Genomic DNA, 15907 nt, shown 5'->3' on the forward strand with positions numbered 1-15907 from the left:
TATTGAAATCTGCCATGTATTTTAGAAGTCCTTGCTATTTGAAGTTTGTTTGGAAGTTACACATACTTGCACTACAATTAGCTCTTTGTTTTTGCTGCATAGGCCACCAACATGTGAGGACAGAAAGGAAAGGTGGACTCCAAATGGGTCCTATGTAGGCTCCTTTCAAAGTAGCTGGAAGAGCCCCAAAGTTATGACATAAATGGCAACAAAACCGTTCAACATTCAAAGTCTTTAAGCCGCAAAGTCTTCACAAAGTCATACCACAAGATAACAGAGATATCACAATAATTTTGAAGTGGCAAATGCTCTCTCTATAATGAGCCTCTCCAACTCACTGAAATTCATATGTACTTAATAAACATTGCTTTGGCTCCCATCTACACTGTCTGGCCAACATTTACTACAAACAAGTCTTCTGCAGATGTTCTTGAATCATCATTAATTCAGGGTTCCTTTGAGATAGATAAGGGGGATGTAAGAACCCTTTTAATGGTTCTCATACCTTGTGAGCTCCAAAGTAGGAAAAGTCCTGTAGGCATATTGCTGAATGCCACTGAGTTCAACAGCAGCAAGCAAAAGTGATGTCAAAGGAACCAACTCTGTTTCTCGGAGATATTTGGATGAAAAGACAATGTAGGGGACTGATCTCATTTTGTAAGAATCCCAGCTATAAACAGATTAACAAATTATTGTGACAGACAGTAAGCCATTTGTGAGAATGTTTATCACTGAATTCCACAGGCCAGGATCTGTCCAACTCCATCATCTTAAAACATAACCAATGAGTAGAAACTTCCAGGAACCACACGCTGCTGAGGAAGGTGCTGGCAAGGCAGGCTGGAAGCTAGAAGATGACTGGAGAAGAGGGGGCGGAGGGTCCCTCTTTCCCAACTCTTGCTCCAGGGATCAGGTTTAAAAGTCAGAGGATAGAAAGCCAGAGAGCTAAACACATCTGGTTGTGCGGAGGTGTTAGCCAGACGAGTCTGACAAATGAATGTGTGCCTACAAAACAGCTCCCTAAGGTGTCAGGCTAGTACCGCGAGTGAAAGATGATGTTTGGTTTGAGCTTTATCTGCATCAGAATGTTGTGGCACTTTCTCGCTATAGTAAAATATTTAGGGTATTAGAGTAGTAGAGTCTCACAAGCACTGGATGGAAATACTTGTACAGATAGTCTCATACAGGAAAAAGAATATTTCTACAATGTAAATCACATTCATACTGGTGAAGCAAATCTAAACAAAATCCTTTCTGGTATAAGATAGGGCTAAGATAGAAATATGAACCTGAAAAAACAATGAATTGTGCTTTAATACAATTCTTCCCTTTTACAGCATCTTCTACCCGAAACCCACATTGCATTTTGTATAGCTGCAGATAGAAAATAAAACAAAGGCTGGTAACATAGATAAGGTCAAATACAATATCTTTGGTAGAGTCAGAAGAAGCCAGACCAAATCCTTCATCACTTTGCAAGCCTGCAATGAAACATGCTGCTTCTGGGCAAGGCAGAACTGGATAGAAACCTTTTCCCAAATTTATCTCAAGTCAAAATCATTTTTCCTAACAACCCCACAATAAAAGTCAGAACCCAAACTCACAGATACTTACAAATACAGCAGACTACAGCCCTCTGGGCAGGTCCATTATAAAATCTGGTTCATTGGTGTCATACTGACTTACTGGGATCCCATGCACAAGGCAGAATGAAGCTGAGGGGTTATTAGATCCAGCATCACTGGGTCCAAATTTCTGCCTTCAACAAACCAAGCGTTCAACATATTTATATATATATAAATAATATTAGTATATTAAACTGCAGGATATTAATATATCAATACAGGAATAATTCCTAGCTTAAAACAGGCATCCTCTGCAGAGCTATTTATCTACCTGTCTAGAGTTTCAGAAAGATATGTAAGAGCCAGCGAAGAACAGATCCTTGTATAAGTTTCACTGGCTCCTGATCTGGCCTTAGGAGCCTCACGCTTGCCCTTTTCATTGCCTTCTTAACTCTGGGCACCGATGCATTCCCTACCAAGGATGGCTATGTTCATAAACATTTACAATGACTGACTGAATGAAAACCTACTTTGTTCCATCCACAATTAAGTGTGCCAAGGAGCCTAATCTATTATACTGTCAAATAGAGACCTTCATGAAATATAAAGCAGTATCGTTCAACTTTGCTTTAACAGAGTTCATCCAATTCTGAGCTGCAGATCTAGTTTTGTATACAGTTTACTTTTAGGACCTTATTACACCATTTGTTTCCTTGGTATACTAGATATTCAGACCACCTGTTTCATCTACCTAGGTCATTAGGGCTTCTGACGTGCCATTGCCCTTTCCCATCTTTTAGTTGGGAAGCCTATCCTGGACTGAAAAAGCTACACATAGTAGCCTTACACAACTTCACACCGCTCCCCAAGAGACTTTAACTTGTCTAAACTTCCAGTCTTGTTAATGATTAAGACTGATCCGGATTGTCTGACCTCATGCAAGGCAATGGGGTAGGATATCTGCTCCGCTCTTTCCCAGGCGCGATGCACTTGTCATATTCTTCTCCAATTACAAACTGGGGCAAACTTCTTTGCCCGTTAAGTTTGTGTGAACTGAGTAGATCAGTGCTTTCTCCAAATGGACAGTTCAAGTACAGAACACCCCAAGCTTTGACTACGGCTTTTCAGTCCAGGTTTTTGCTATTTTCCACCATTCATTTACAGACTGAAGGAAGCCCTGGGATGGGGAGAGGAAGCTTCTCAATCCCCTGCAATTTCATCTCCCTCAAAAAAAAAAAAAAAAAAAAAAAGCAAAACAAAACAAAAAACAAAAAAACAAAAAACCAAAAAAACCCACCCTTCCTTAGAGCCAAATGCTGATTCTCCTGCAGCAGCAGCAGGCCAGTCCCTGTTCCCTTACAGTATCTATTTAGAGATGATGTGGCTTTCCCCTTCTCAGCTTTGTCCTGTATTTCTAATTACTGGTAAGACTAAATTGTCTTTTTGCATACAGCTATTAGATGTGAATAGACTCATTTCATTTCAACAGCTCTGCAGTGCATTAATTATTTCTAATTGCTGCTTCTTTGCATTCCTAAACACTGGACACTTAAATTGCCTTTTAATGAAGGTTTTGGCTTGCTGAATTTAACCTCATTGATCCTGCATACAAATAAAGTTTCCGCTAGTTGGATTTTAGCTTGGGATGTGACACATTTTAATTTTCTATTTCACAATATTCAGGAAAAAAAAAAAGCAAGCCAGAAAGAGCCCCAGTTCTAGAAAGGTTCTCTAGAGGAGGCCAGTGCTGGAATTCACTGATCCAAGCATCATCTGCTGTTTGTTTACAGAGAGGAAAGCTTCATCCCAGTATGGACCACTCACTGCTATACCTATATGTACTCCTGGCCCTCCTTCCTGCCTTATCTTTGTCATTAAGATGATGACAACTCTTTGTTAGCCCATATTCTGACAATACAACTGCCTAAGAGTTGAATGAAAGGTCCTCCAAAGGAAGGTGTATTATATCTTCTTCAGTATCCTAAAGATTGTATACCTTTGGGGTTTGCTTTTAGTTTGTTTGTTGTTTTGCCTTATTAGCTCAAAAAGAAAATCATTAAATAAAAAGACATGCAAATATGACCGAAGTTCAGAAGGATGAGGAAGGACGGTCTTGAGACAATAACCCTGATTACCCTCAAGCCATAGCCAAATCGCTTAATGTTTCCTTATCAGAAGAACAGTGATGCCCACACATTCTTTAACTCTTCCAATTTTTCAGGGCAGTCACTACCTTCCTTTCTAAGCACTTCACACGTAACAGAACAGTTTAAAGCACAGCCTGTAGTAAGATGAATACTGGGTAAAACCAACATGACTGAGAGCATAATTTGACCAAGGATGTTCAGTACGTTGGCCCCATGCCAGTTATTTTTTATATATAAAGGCTCAGGTCAGGATTAAGTTCAGCGTCAGAAAGGAAGCATCAACTATGTAAAACCAAGTTTTCCACAAATCAGGTCCAGCGGAATTTAGTCAGATATTTACATGTGATATTAAAGGCTGAACCGGCAACCTCAGTACAATATCCCTGCAACTGGTATTTTTGAAAAGCTCCTCAAAGCCCAGCTACCGTGAAAAGTTTTTATAAAGCATGCTGGGATGGGTTTAGAAGGAAAAGAAAGAGGAGGGAGCAAACTCAACGGCCTATCGCAGCATCTTCATCACTTTCCTATCCCTATTTGGAGGAAACAGGAGCTTTCCAAATATCTGCGCGCAGGAGCGGCTCTAGGTCTGAGACCTACGTCAGCAGTCTGTGCTCTCATCCGCTGCCCTGCCAGACACACGCGCTGCCTGGCGGGATCCGAGTTGTCGTCGGATCTGCCGAGTTTGTTATTTGCACTGCAGTGTTTAAAACTGCTGCAAGGAAACCCGGGGGATATTAAGCAGAGCTGTTCCCTCACTGTGAGAATGTGTAAACATGAACAAATCTGGAGTCTGTATGGAGAACATCAAAGTCAGGTAACACTCAGTTTAGTGCAACACCCCATCACAGTGGAGGGACTAAAGTGTAAAAGAGTTCTTGTTTTACATAGCTGCTGTGAAACGTCACACAGCCTGGGGTTAGAGAGAGTGCTGGCTGCGTTTCCATACCCTAAACCTAAAATCCTCCTGGCTGCCTGGAACTAGATCATTTCAATCTTTTGTTTGCTTTAAGGTGCCCTTCTGTCCTGCTTTTCTTGAAACGCACACCCTGCATGCCAGATGCTGCTAATCTAACACTGCTGACAACACACATGACCGGCCTCAGAGAACAGCAGCATCTTTTTTTAATGTCATGGCTTGATAGTGCACACAGAAAACAAAGTGGACACACAGTTGTCTCAAACCGTGCGGGTATCCACATAGAAACATGTGAAGTCTAAGCCAAAGATACGCTACCTGCCAAATACATCAGCAAATTTACTCTTTTCATGCCTCAGCCTTAAATGCAATTTTCATGGAGGGATACAAAATTGTGAGGCAGATCTTAATCTTTATTTCTGTGAATAATTAGATTGACAACTCAGGCATTAATAGACTGTTTATATGAGTAAGGACTGCAAGAAAAGACTCTGCTTGGATATATACTTTATAAGGACAGGACATCCTATAGTCCAAGTATGCTGCAGACATACTTGTATTCTGGGCCAGATCTCTACTCTGATACAGCTCGACTGATTTCAGTAAAGTCATGCTGAGTAGCAAGCTGGCCTCCTCTTTCGATCATCATTTTGATTTGGCCTTGCTACTTTTTACAAGCCGTGCCTGGGGTTTTCCACACCAGATACGGTCTCCAGGCTGCTCTTTCTCTGGGAAGACACAGTAATCTTCAGTTAAAAAATTTTCTCAAGGGCTTGCAAGAACATTACATGCCATCCTTGTGTAGCCTCCCCCTCACCCAGCTCAGGTTCAGAACAGTTGGCTCTGTGATTCAGTTGTAAAAACTGCTAGTGGAGTATGCAGTTTTGTTATAATAATAGAAAACCTGGACCTACACACATCTTTCCTCCAGATGGAGAGTTTCTCCACACAGTCCTCTTTGAAGTATTGATTAGCAGTTATTTTCTAAGGGAAAGGAGGAACCACTTTCCTTTATTCCTCTCTGGAATCAAGTTAGATCTCTCACAGGGGTGCTTAGGTATTGCATCAAGCAGGTATGTCTGAAAAACAGTAATATTCTTAATTCTCTGCACAAGTCCAGACCTATTCCAAGAGATTCAGGCTCACTGCAAATCCCATGATGGACAAGGCAATTACTTTATTTGTATTTTTCTTTTTTTCTTTTCTTTTTTTTTTTTTTTTTTTGGAACGTCGTTACAAGAACTAGCTCTCCTCCCACTTCATCCCAGCAACAGTAATAAAATAAGCACGTACTTCTGTTACCACTTACTATTCCAAAAGTGACAGAAGGCCTTCATCTCCTTGCCCTGATGAAAGCATTATCACATCTCATGCATCTTCCACTGGAGAAGCTAGACCAGCCAAATAAACTCACTGAGCCACAACTGATGATCTCTGTGTCTGCACAAAGCCCACTTGCACATTCTGCCTCAGCCACCGCCAACGGCACCCTCCTGGGGACATGCACGCCTACAGCAACCTGTGTCACCAGTCACCACTGATGAAGGAAGGGGATCCACAGGTGAAAACCACTTTCTCAAAACCAAAGGGCTGTAGAGGAGAGGCCTAAGTATTCAGTTGGGCCCTCACCCTGGGAGACTGTATCTGCAAAAAATTAATCAGTTCCAGAGGACTCGCTTCTCTGATTGAAATAGTTTTGTGTGGAAAACATCAGGAAAGCCATATTTAGAGTAGGAATGGGTGGCAACTTCAAAGATATTGTTCAGATCAGAGATACAGGGAAAAAGGAGTGTTTTTTAGCAGATAAGTATCACAGAGGCTTGTTACTCAGTGTATAGTGTATGTGTGGAAACGGAGAGGGAAAACTTCCACAAGGCTTTCTGACCCTTCAGACAAACATTTTGTTTCAAGATGTATCCTTATCTTTACCAGGTGCTTGTTAGAGAAATGCTCAGATTTTAAGCCTCAAAAGACAAACTGCTACCACAAAATGTATACCCAGATAAGAACACAAACAGTACCCTCAAAAGTCGTAAGAAATGTGTATTGCAATTATAGCGGAAAAAAGTATCCCCCCAGCACGTCACAGCTCCAATTTAGATGAAAAGAGTCAGTGCCTTTCTCCACGCCAGAGCCAGGAAAGCAACCCTCCTCAAAAGGGTGATGCACAGAGATTTGGAAAGCAGATAAGCAATAGGTAGCCAGGCCTTTGCAATATCCCAGTCCTTGCCATATGGCACTGTGTTGAACTTTATGTATGTGCCTGAATTTACCCTTATTCAACAAAGCACATTAGTGTGAATTCTTCCAAAATTCAATGGGCATCGAATGCATATTTAAAGTTCAGTGCTTTGCTGTGTCAGGGCCTATAGTATAAGCCTATCTATTATGTAGTTTTAGCAGGTGTAGAGATGCAAGTATAACATCTAATTGCAAAGCATTTGAGATTACTAGGTGACAAAAGTTAAATATATGCCAAGAGATGTGTTAATAGATGTTTTCATATAATCTCATAGTGAAGGTCATCATCAATGGATGAAAGTAACTCTCGTCATCAACTTATGCCTATGAATTCCCTAATGTACTAGTAAGAAGAATCATATATTTTTCTTTATCAATTCTTGCATATTAAGAAAAAGCAGAAGTTATACCAATGAATCTGTTCGCTTGCACAGGAAGGAGAATACAGCATCACTATATAAACTGAAGAGAAAATTCTCACCCTAACTATTGCCTGCTTGAGTTACCAGCCCTGGAGGGAGAGTAGAGTGAAATTTATGTCTTTACTAAGGCCTTGTGCCACGAGTATGGTATAAAAAGGCTTCATTTCAAATGAGAATCAAGATCTACACGTTTACCCTGTATTGTACCTTACCATCCCAAATATACATACCCAGGTCACAATTGCACTGTTTACAAAACAAGTTGTAACCAAAGCACTGGAACAGAGTGAATTCCTATGGGTTTGTGTCCTTTGCCCCTGAATTCACCCTCTCCCCTTCCCTATCCCAATATTTCTACCAAGCAAAAGACATCATATTCTGTTCCTGTTCCAGACCTACACAGCCCAACCAACAATTCAGTACATACATGCTGACCAGCCAGCTGACTGCTACAAGGATGTGTACGTAATAATGGGAATATAAATTTGGCTCCTCTGCTCTGCAAAGCCACTGGGTCCATAAATGTGTACAGATTTACTAACATTAAGATTTTGATCCCTCTAAAACATCTGATTAGAATGAGACAGTATGTTCAACTTAAAGGCATGCAGGAGGGAGGAGAAATGCCAGGCAGACTGGACAGATTGATAGATTGACAGACATTTAAGTTGTATAAACCTCATTTCCCTAGGAAACCACACTAAAAATAGAGTAAATAACAAGGAGGAGGAGGCTTGGAATGCTTTATCTTTTGCTTATGTGCAGCACAGCTGATCTGTTTCAGAGTTAAACCAAGCAGCACTATTTTTAGTCTTTGCCTAATAAAGGGATTTTAAGTTTTACATGAAACAAGGCATTCTCTATATGTCCCATGGGTAAAATGGTGAATAGCTTTGCAGTTTGGTACTCTAGTACAAAAAAACCTTTACTCTCCCAAACAGTACCTAATACTTCAAATAAACCTATTGATCAGAGTTGCTTAGCTAGTTCTACATCCCCTATATCTAACTGCAAGAAAGATCATGTTTATCATCACGTGAACACGTGTGTGCCAGGGAAAGAACGGGCTTCTCAATTATTCCTCTTTGTGACTGGGTAGTACAGGGTGGGGAGGAATGGGGTTTTCACAGAGTTTAGAAGTAAGCTACTACCCATTTAGAGCAGAGGGAGAGATGGGGCCTCCAGCCTTCAGGAGGAAAGAGTCTACAGAAGCTACTGTGAACTCCTTAATTTACTCTTATTTTCCCACAAGAAATGCTTGTTCTGTACTAAGGGTCTACGTACAAGGGAAAGTGCAAGCAATTCACATCGACTCCACCTGCAGTCTGTGTTGGCTGGTCATAGGCTAGCAAGTTTGCAGCTATGACAGACCAGCGCTAAATCCAAGCTAATATATCCCTCTCAGCACTACTTGCGATTTTAATGTCATTTTCACACAGATGCATAGTTCCTCAACTGCAGTTGGTGCACATCTGGCCAGCTTGGAGCTCACGCTATGCAAGTACATGGCTGTCCGCTCCTGTTGGTCTAGGCGTTATAAGGCTTACCTTGATCCAGTTCGGAAGCAGATGAGCTAAAACTGCGCGTGAAGGTACTCAGAAGAATGTCCATGGGAGGAATTTACTGTAAAGAAACAAGAGAATGAACTTACATGGCAGCAGTTATCCCTTGCAGACAAGTCTTGAGATAAGTTGCTCTCTGCTCTGCCCCAGCAGCAATGCAATAACAGATTTCCCTTTATCCCATTCTGGCTCTGCAGCTGTAGCCTAGGTCACACTTCAAGACTACTTTCAGTAAACCCTTATGAGAGCATCGAGCCCTAGCTACGCTAGACTTCCTTTTCCATTTTTTTGCTCTACACAGCAAATTCCCCCTGCCACACGCACACACAGGTCCATTACCTAATTCAGTCTCAAAGCATAGAGTAGAGGCACACAAAGATAAAACCCAATGAACAATCTGGAATTATGGCACTATCTCACACACAAGACTTAAGTCATTTCATCCTTGATATGTTATTGTTTATCCCCGACAGCTCTCTGCGTGTGATCTGTGGTACGTGGCAATGACACAGGGCATGACTGTTACAAATGTTGTAGCAACAACTTAAAGTCCTGTTAAAAGAGATCAAGGCAACATGACATTTTCAGAGAGCAGGATTAAGTTGCTTTTGTGTGATGCTCCAGAAGGCTTAGGAGCTCTTGACAATTGTTTGGAAGACTGTTTTTGTTTTTTTTTTCTCCCTATGAACAGATTCTTAAGAAAGCAAGTGTGTTATCTCCTTGTACAAAAGCCAGTCATGCAGAAATGTCACTGACATTATAGAATTCACCATGAAGGAGGAGACAGTAAAGGGAAGCAGATACAAACATCTTACAGTTCAGGAGGCCAATCCAGACCAGCAAAGGTTGGAAAGGACATGGGAACATCCAGAAGAATAATCTGCTGACTTAAATTCTTTTCCGCTAGAACTCCTGAAGTCTCTGATGGTATTTGAAGATAGTTGCAGCAATGTCTGGGCATTCAGATTTTATGGGCATGACTATGCTTGATACTGGGAAACAATGTGAATCGCTGCAACCCCTTCTATAAGGAAAAGATATCTAATGCACAATGTCAATCTTCTTGTGCTGCACACTGAATTTCTCATTTTGGAAGATAGTCTCTGAATGAAAAGCTGTTCCTCTTCAATATTTTTTAAATCCCTTTCCTGCATTGCGTATTGTTTGACATATCCAGGATTTCAGACTCACAACACTCCTCATGAAAGAAGGCAACTTACTACCCTCACTAAAGACAGAAGACAGAAAAACCACAGTCTAGATACTAAAAAGGTGACGAAAGTGGGACTTTATCAGCATTTGGGCACCTTGAACAAAGAGTCTGTAATTATTAACACTTCTGCTAGTAAAATTCCTTGTACAGCCTTACAAAATTTACCTGCTTTTAAAGAATTTAGTTGTATATTTAATACAGTTCTCCCCTCAATACTATGAAACAGTTTATGAGCCCTACAGAAAAGGTCGGTCTCTCTATGAAACTTTTTTTCCCCTCTGCAAAGCAAGAAACCTTGTGAAAAAGCACGTCCAAGAGAGGTCTGTGCCAGACCACCTACCGACCTGTTTAGCACATGCCAGGAGCTGCAGGATGCCAAGTGGGCCAGTGGGTTTCTCTGCCCAGATGAACTGTTTGTGTCCCGGCAAGGGCAGCAAGTTCAACCTCAAGACAAAGCAGCATTTCTTTTCTCCTGCTTTCCTGTTCCACTTTTGTGTCTGCCTGTGAGTCTTTGTTGTTAGAAGCAAATGATTAATTGGACACTGGGGAGCTGTCAGTATTATTTTTTTTTTTAACCAATGGACTTCTCAGCTCAGATGCTAAGCACTTTAAGATATTCCTGTTTTTCCTCAAGTTTTATGTTATTAAAATGCATGCATTCATTTAAAGGCTCTTTACCAAGTAATTTGTACTCAGCGAAGCAGACAAAAAGACAGTGAGCCCTTGCAATGTGTTAATAACGAGACTACAGCCAAGTCCTGCTCCCTAACACCAGTATAATCTGAAATAATTCCTCTCCCTTTTTGTGGGGCAGCAGCAGAATTGGGTACCCAGCACAAATCAGAAATGCTAGTGCTGTTCCACTATATGCTGGGTAGCTCACACCACCAAGAGGCTGTTTTAGCACTGGAAGAATCATCCACATCTGGGATGCTCTGACACAGCTTCTCCTTGGAGGACAGGCAGGGACAGGCCTCAGCTCTGTAAGACCCCTTGCTACCAAACATTTTTTGTGTGCTAGTAAAAACTACTCAACACCTAAGTCAGCCACATTTAACGCTCTCCCCCCACCATGGGACTCCAAGCTCCAAAGAAGCTGAAGATCTGAGCATGTTTTGTTGTGGATAAACCTTTACCACATTCGCCTTAGAAGCTGGCTTCCTTCACAAGCTACAAGCTCTTCAGGAGAGAAACAGCTGCTTCTTGTACACAGGGGCTGTGTTTGGAAGCGCCACTAGAATTCATCACCACTCTGGGTAACAGAGCCCTTTCAAATGTCGCTTAAACCCTAAGCCAGGAACAGTAAAGTACAACAAAAAGCAAAGCAGTGAAATTCTCTGCCTACAGAAGTCAATGAGAATTTTTGTCCTTGACTTCAGTGAAGCCAGGCTTTCATCCAGCGTATTTGTACTTTAGGTTTCCCATGGCGAATAAATAAAACTGAAAAGCTGAAGTCCTGGCACCAGCATCATGAGTCAGACAATCAAATATGTGCAGTATGCATTTCTTCAGAAGAATCAGACTTTTAGGACATCAGTGCCTAGATACACAACCATGTGAAATTGTAAAGCTAGACAACATGACTTCTTTAGCGAGAGCAACAACCTCCCGCATGTTTGCTTTTATAGACAGAAAGTCAGCAGGGTTATCAGTCTCGAAGCAGTTTTGCTGATATAGAGTTGCTGCTGGGTAGCATACAGGATTACCCTGTATGCTGGGGCAGGAGAGGGCATGGAAAAAAAAACCTGTCAAAGCTGGGACAGCCCTTGCCAATACCTGTGATGTAAACACAACAGCCCATGAAATGGGATTTTGCCATTTTATAACCCAAAGCCAAAAACAGTATTTGGTCGCATTGAGTATCTTTCCCATAACCTAGCTGAAAAATTCTGTCCTTTATAGGTATACTTACACCACTATGCTGAAAAAAGAGAATACTACCACACCAATTTTTGCTACTGTTACTCCTCATTCTTTAATAACATGTTTGTCTTATCAGAATTACTGTTCACATTCATTAACTCTGAGTTGTTTGATCCTATGGTGCAATTTTTCATTAGGAGCCTCTGACCGAAGAAATCAAAGACTAAGTGGGGCTGTAGTATTCAAAGGTATCTTTTAAAATCCTTTTACAGTGCTCTTTCTGCTGATGGGCCTGTATTTTATCTGTTAACATAATGGAGAAATTACGGCATTCCCATTATGTACAGAGAAATCTGGGGGGGGGGGGGGGTTGTTTTTTTTTTTAAAAAACACACCAGTAGCATCCTTCTGCCTATATATATCTGCATATATGTACCAGCCATTACAGCAGGTGTGTTTTACCTGGGAGAGGCCAGAACGCTCATCTTTTGAAAATCTAGCTCCTTCAAGTTATAAGCTTTTGGCATCCAAAGCCACTGGTCATTCTGGAAAAAAACTCGAACTGAAAAATCATAAACACACAGAGCATTCTTTTACTAATTGTCTTTCAGAGCCTAAATCTTCTCACATGCAAAGTAACACATCTGCTTTGCAAGAGGGATGAAGAAGAGACACCATTACAAAACATTATATTTATATCCAATAGTTCCAGCAGAGCAGATCTTTGATCACACACTGAAGGCCTGTTCTTTTCAAAATTGCACTTCTGTGGTATACCATCCTTTCCCACGTATTTGGAGTTCACCAGCATCTGGGAGCCACTTCCTTATTCAATGTCTTTCCCACCAGCTGCAGCTCCAAGGGCTCTTACAGCTCTGCATGCACATATGTGTCACCCTGAGCAAAGCTAGCAAATACTGGGGGAAAGCTAGAGGAGCAGGAACAGCCCCAAGCCTATTACACAAGTGCCACCAGGGGATCCCGTGTGAAGCAACATGGTGCATTGCTTTAAGAGCCCTTGGGGAAGATGAGTCAGACACCCCAGAGCTTTCCTGCCTTGGGTCATCCTCTCCCCACCACCTTTTTTCCTCCCTCTTCAGGCAAGTTGGGTCTGTGGTGCACAGACTTTCCATGTCTGCAGTTGCTCATATCCCCTCATTGTGGTTTCTTATGAGCATTCCTGAACCGTGAACTCGTTGATTGTTCCAGATTAGAGCAGGGAAGCCGGTCCAAGTGCCTAGTATTCCCCCCCTTGATGCAGACAGAGCTCAGCTGGTTTGTGCGTGAAGCCTGAGCTCCAGAGAAGGGCTGAAGCTAGAAGCGGCTGCTGATGCTATCACAACAGGATGCTCGCTGCACATTGTCATGTAAAGACATCATCGCTTTCCAATAACGACTCCAACAGCTGCTTTTCTGGCTTTGAAGCAGATACCTCTGAGTGAGATATATGGGTGCCTGTGCCCTTTTCTTTCCCTCAGACTACATTTAATATCCATTTAGTACAGTTTACTGCTTTTCTCTTTAATCCAAATGATGATTTCATGCAGCTCATTCAGCTGCAAGCATGGCTTTTCCCATGAAAGATATATATATGTATATATATACACACATATGTATATATATATACATACACACATACACACACACACACACTTAGGAAGATATTCTCTGACCAGCCTGCGGGCTAAACATCCACTCAAAAGCATGGACACTTGAGCAATTTGGGAACTGAAGATCCACTGACAGGCCGTAAGGTTCTGTTCTTAATTCAGTTTGGGTATGTCTACATGGTATTCTACAGACAGACAGGAGTTTGTTCTACCCGCGTTCAAATACAGATAGCCACAAGCCAGTTTTGAACCTAGCATGACATAGCTGTTGCTAGTACAGACTTCTGCCCAAGCTAACAAGCTCTGCATAGATGTGGCAAGCACTAGTTCAGGTGCGGAGTCCTAGAGTCATGCAGCTTTCAGTCACTACAGTGCATGTGGTAAACAAGCTCAAGCTGGTCTGCGAAAGACCATGTAGGCATAACCTTAAATACTCTCCAAAACTCCAGCCCAGGTCCTCATTTCCCTTAGATTCCCTTGATAATCTTAATGTTGCTGTTTGTTTTCCAATTGCTATGGCGATTACCTAGGCAGGTACCTAACTCAGTTAGATGATTTCTCTTCAAAAGACTAGCCCAAGGCAATGTCAGTGACAGATCCCCATCTAGAATCTGTAAGTGCTAGTAAGTTGTGCTTACCAAGCTTCCAGCTGTGTGGTAACTCCTGCATTCCTGAGGAAGAGCCCTTGTTTCTGGCAGTCCTCCTGGGCTCTGAGCAGAGCCCCCAGTCACCAGCCGTCAAGCTTACGGACAGCGTTGGGCTGTTCTGATGGAGCCGACGCCTCGACGTTGCTTCATCCCAAACAGGTTTGGGTAAAATGCTAGGAGAGCAAGAAAAAAAATTTTTTTGATAAAAATTGCTAATGGAAATCAGTTAATCCTAAATGAACTCATCCAGCTGTGAAAGACCCGGAACTTGCACTAAATCAGGATGATACATAGCACTATACAACATTAAACTTGACTAAAGATTTGATGTACAATCATGATTCAGCCTTTCACCTTATTCAGTAAAACATATAAGCACATACATTTGGCAACACATTTCAGTAAGTTTTAGGCATATGATTACAGATGAGCACAAATTATATTAATTAATGGTGAGAGAAGAGTTTTAAAAGATGCTTAAATACTTTGCTAATTCAAGGCCCACACCAGTATTAGGTGTTGTAAGTCTACTGTTCCCAATCGGACTGATGCACAAGACAGATGTTTAAATCACTGATGTTCCTCCTTTGCACTTTTATAAATTCAATTCAAATTAGGAGCTTTTTTATTTATTTTTTTACAGAAAGTCACTACGCCCTATAAACAATGAACATTTATTATTGGAAAATCCCATGAAGCTTTATGGTTAAAATGGCAAAACAACATCCACATTGTAGATCTGACACAAGCAGGACATTCAGAGCCTGACCTTCTAGATTCGAGTCTAAAATTTCTCCTAAAGATTACAGCCGGTGGCCAGAATTCTACAGAAACGTGGACTCCCTGCTCTGATGCAGGAGGACATTAGGACATGTAGGTTCCTGCAAGAGACTACGAATACCTTGCGACATCCCATCCCAAACCGTGATGAGTAATACAGCATTCATCTTCCACCCTGAGCAAGCTGTGGCAATGCCAGCTGTCAGCCGAGCAGCCAGTGAGTCAGCAAACGGAGATGTCCCCAGCTGTAGTACAGGCAGCACATGCTAGTACAAGCTAGACTACTATTTAAGGTCATTCTTAGCTTCTGCATGGCCTTAGGCCAAATCATATTTGCAGGGCTACAGCCAATTCCTTCTCCTCTGTGAAATTATCCCGTCAGACCCAATGTGCAGTCACTTCCTTCACGCGTCCCTGCGGCTCTTCGGGCCAGGCTGGCTTCCTCCGCCACTGCCACCACCTACACGCAGTGCTCCTGCCACAACTCAGGACACCTTTCTCCCAGAAGTGCAGCTGCAGCGTAGTTTTCTGGGCAGTGAAGTCAGGGAAATCACTCACAAATGCAGCTGGGGCTACAGACAAACCATAAATGGGGAGCTTTGAGCCTTGTTACGAATTTTCATTTGGCATTTAAACAACTGTTTTCATGTGACTGCGCATCCGGCTAAGAAGTCTGCGGCGCATGGTTTTCTGAAGAGCACAATCTCTTGGGCCGCCGTAAATCTCACAGGCTTTATGACTAACCTTGCCTGGGTGAATATACTAGACCCGATCCAGAGATATTGCCAGGATGCAGATGATCCAGGTTTTCCCTCAAGGCCAAATAAGAATATTTCACTTTGTTGTAACAGAGCACATCTGCAAAGCAAGGAGAAACTTTCCCCATCCTTCTTTTACAAAGATAGAAATAGATGCAAGTTTCACTCTCATCGTCAGTAGTC

General features: G+C 41.9%; 1 protein-coding gene across 1 annotated transcript in view; it reads right to left on the minus strand.

Annotated features, from left to right (window-relative positions):
* TNC (tenascin C) overlaps positions 1-14332 on the minus strand; it is a 106555-nt gene extending 92223 nt beyond the window's left edge. Inside the window, exons 1-2 of the mRNA XM_026113848.2 lie at positions 14178-14332; positions 8839-8914 (exon numbers count right to left, since the gene is read on the minus strand). The gene's annotated coding sequence lies outside the window, so the exon portion shown is untranslated. The remainder of the gene's footprint in view (positions 1-8838; positions 8915-14177) is intronic.
* Between the last annotated feature and the right edge of the window lie 1575 nt (positions 14333-15907).

Source organism: Dromaius novaehollandiae, chromosome 20 (genome assembly GCF_036370855.1).
Source record: "Dromaius novaehollandiae isolate bDroNov1 chromosome 20, bDroNov1.hap1, whole genome shotgun sequence".
Lineage (NCBI taxonomy): Eukaryota > Metazoa > Chordata > Aves > Casuariiformes > Dromaiidae > Dromaius > Dromaius novaehollandiae.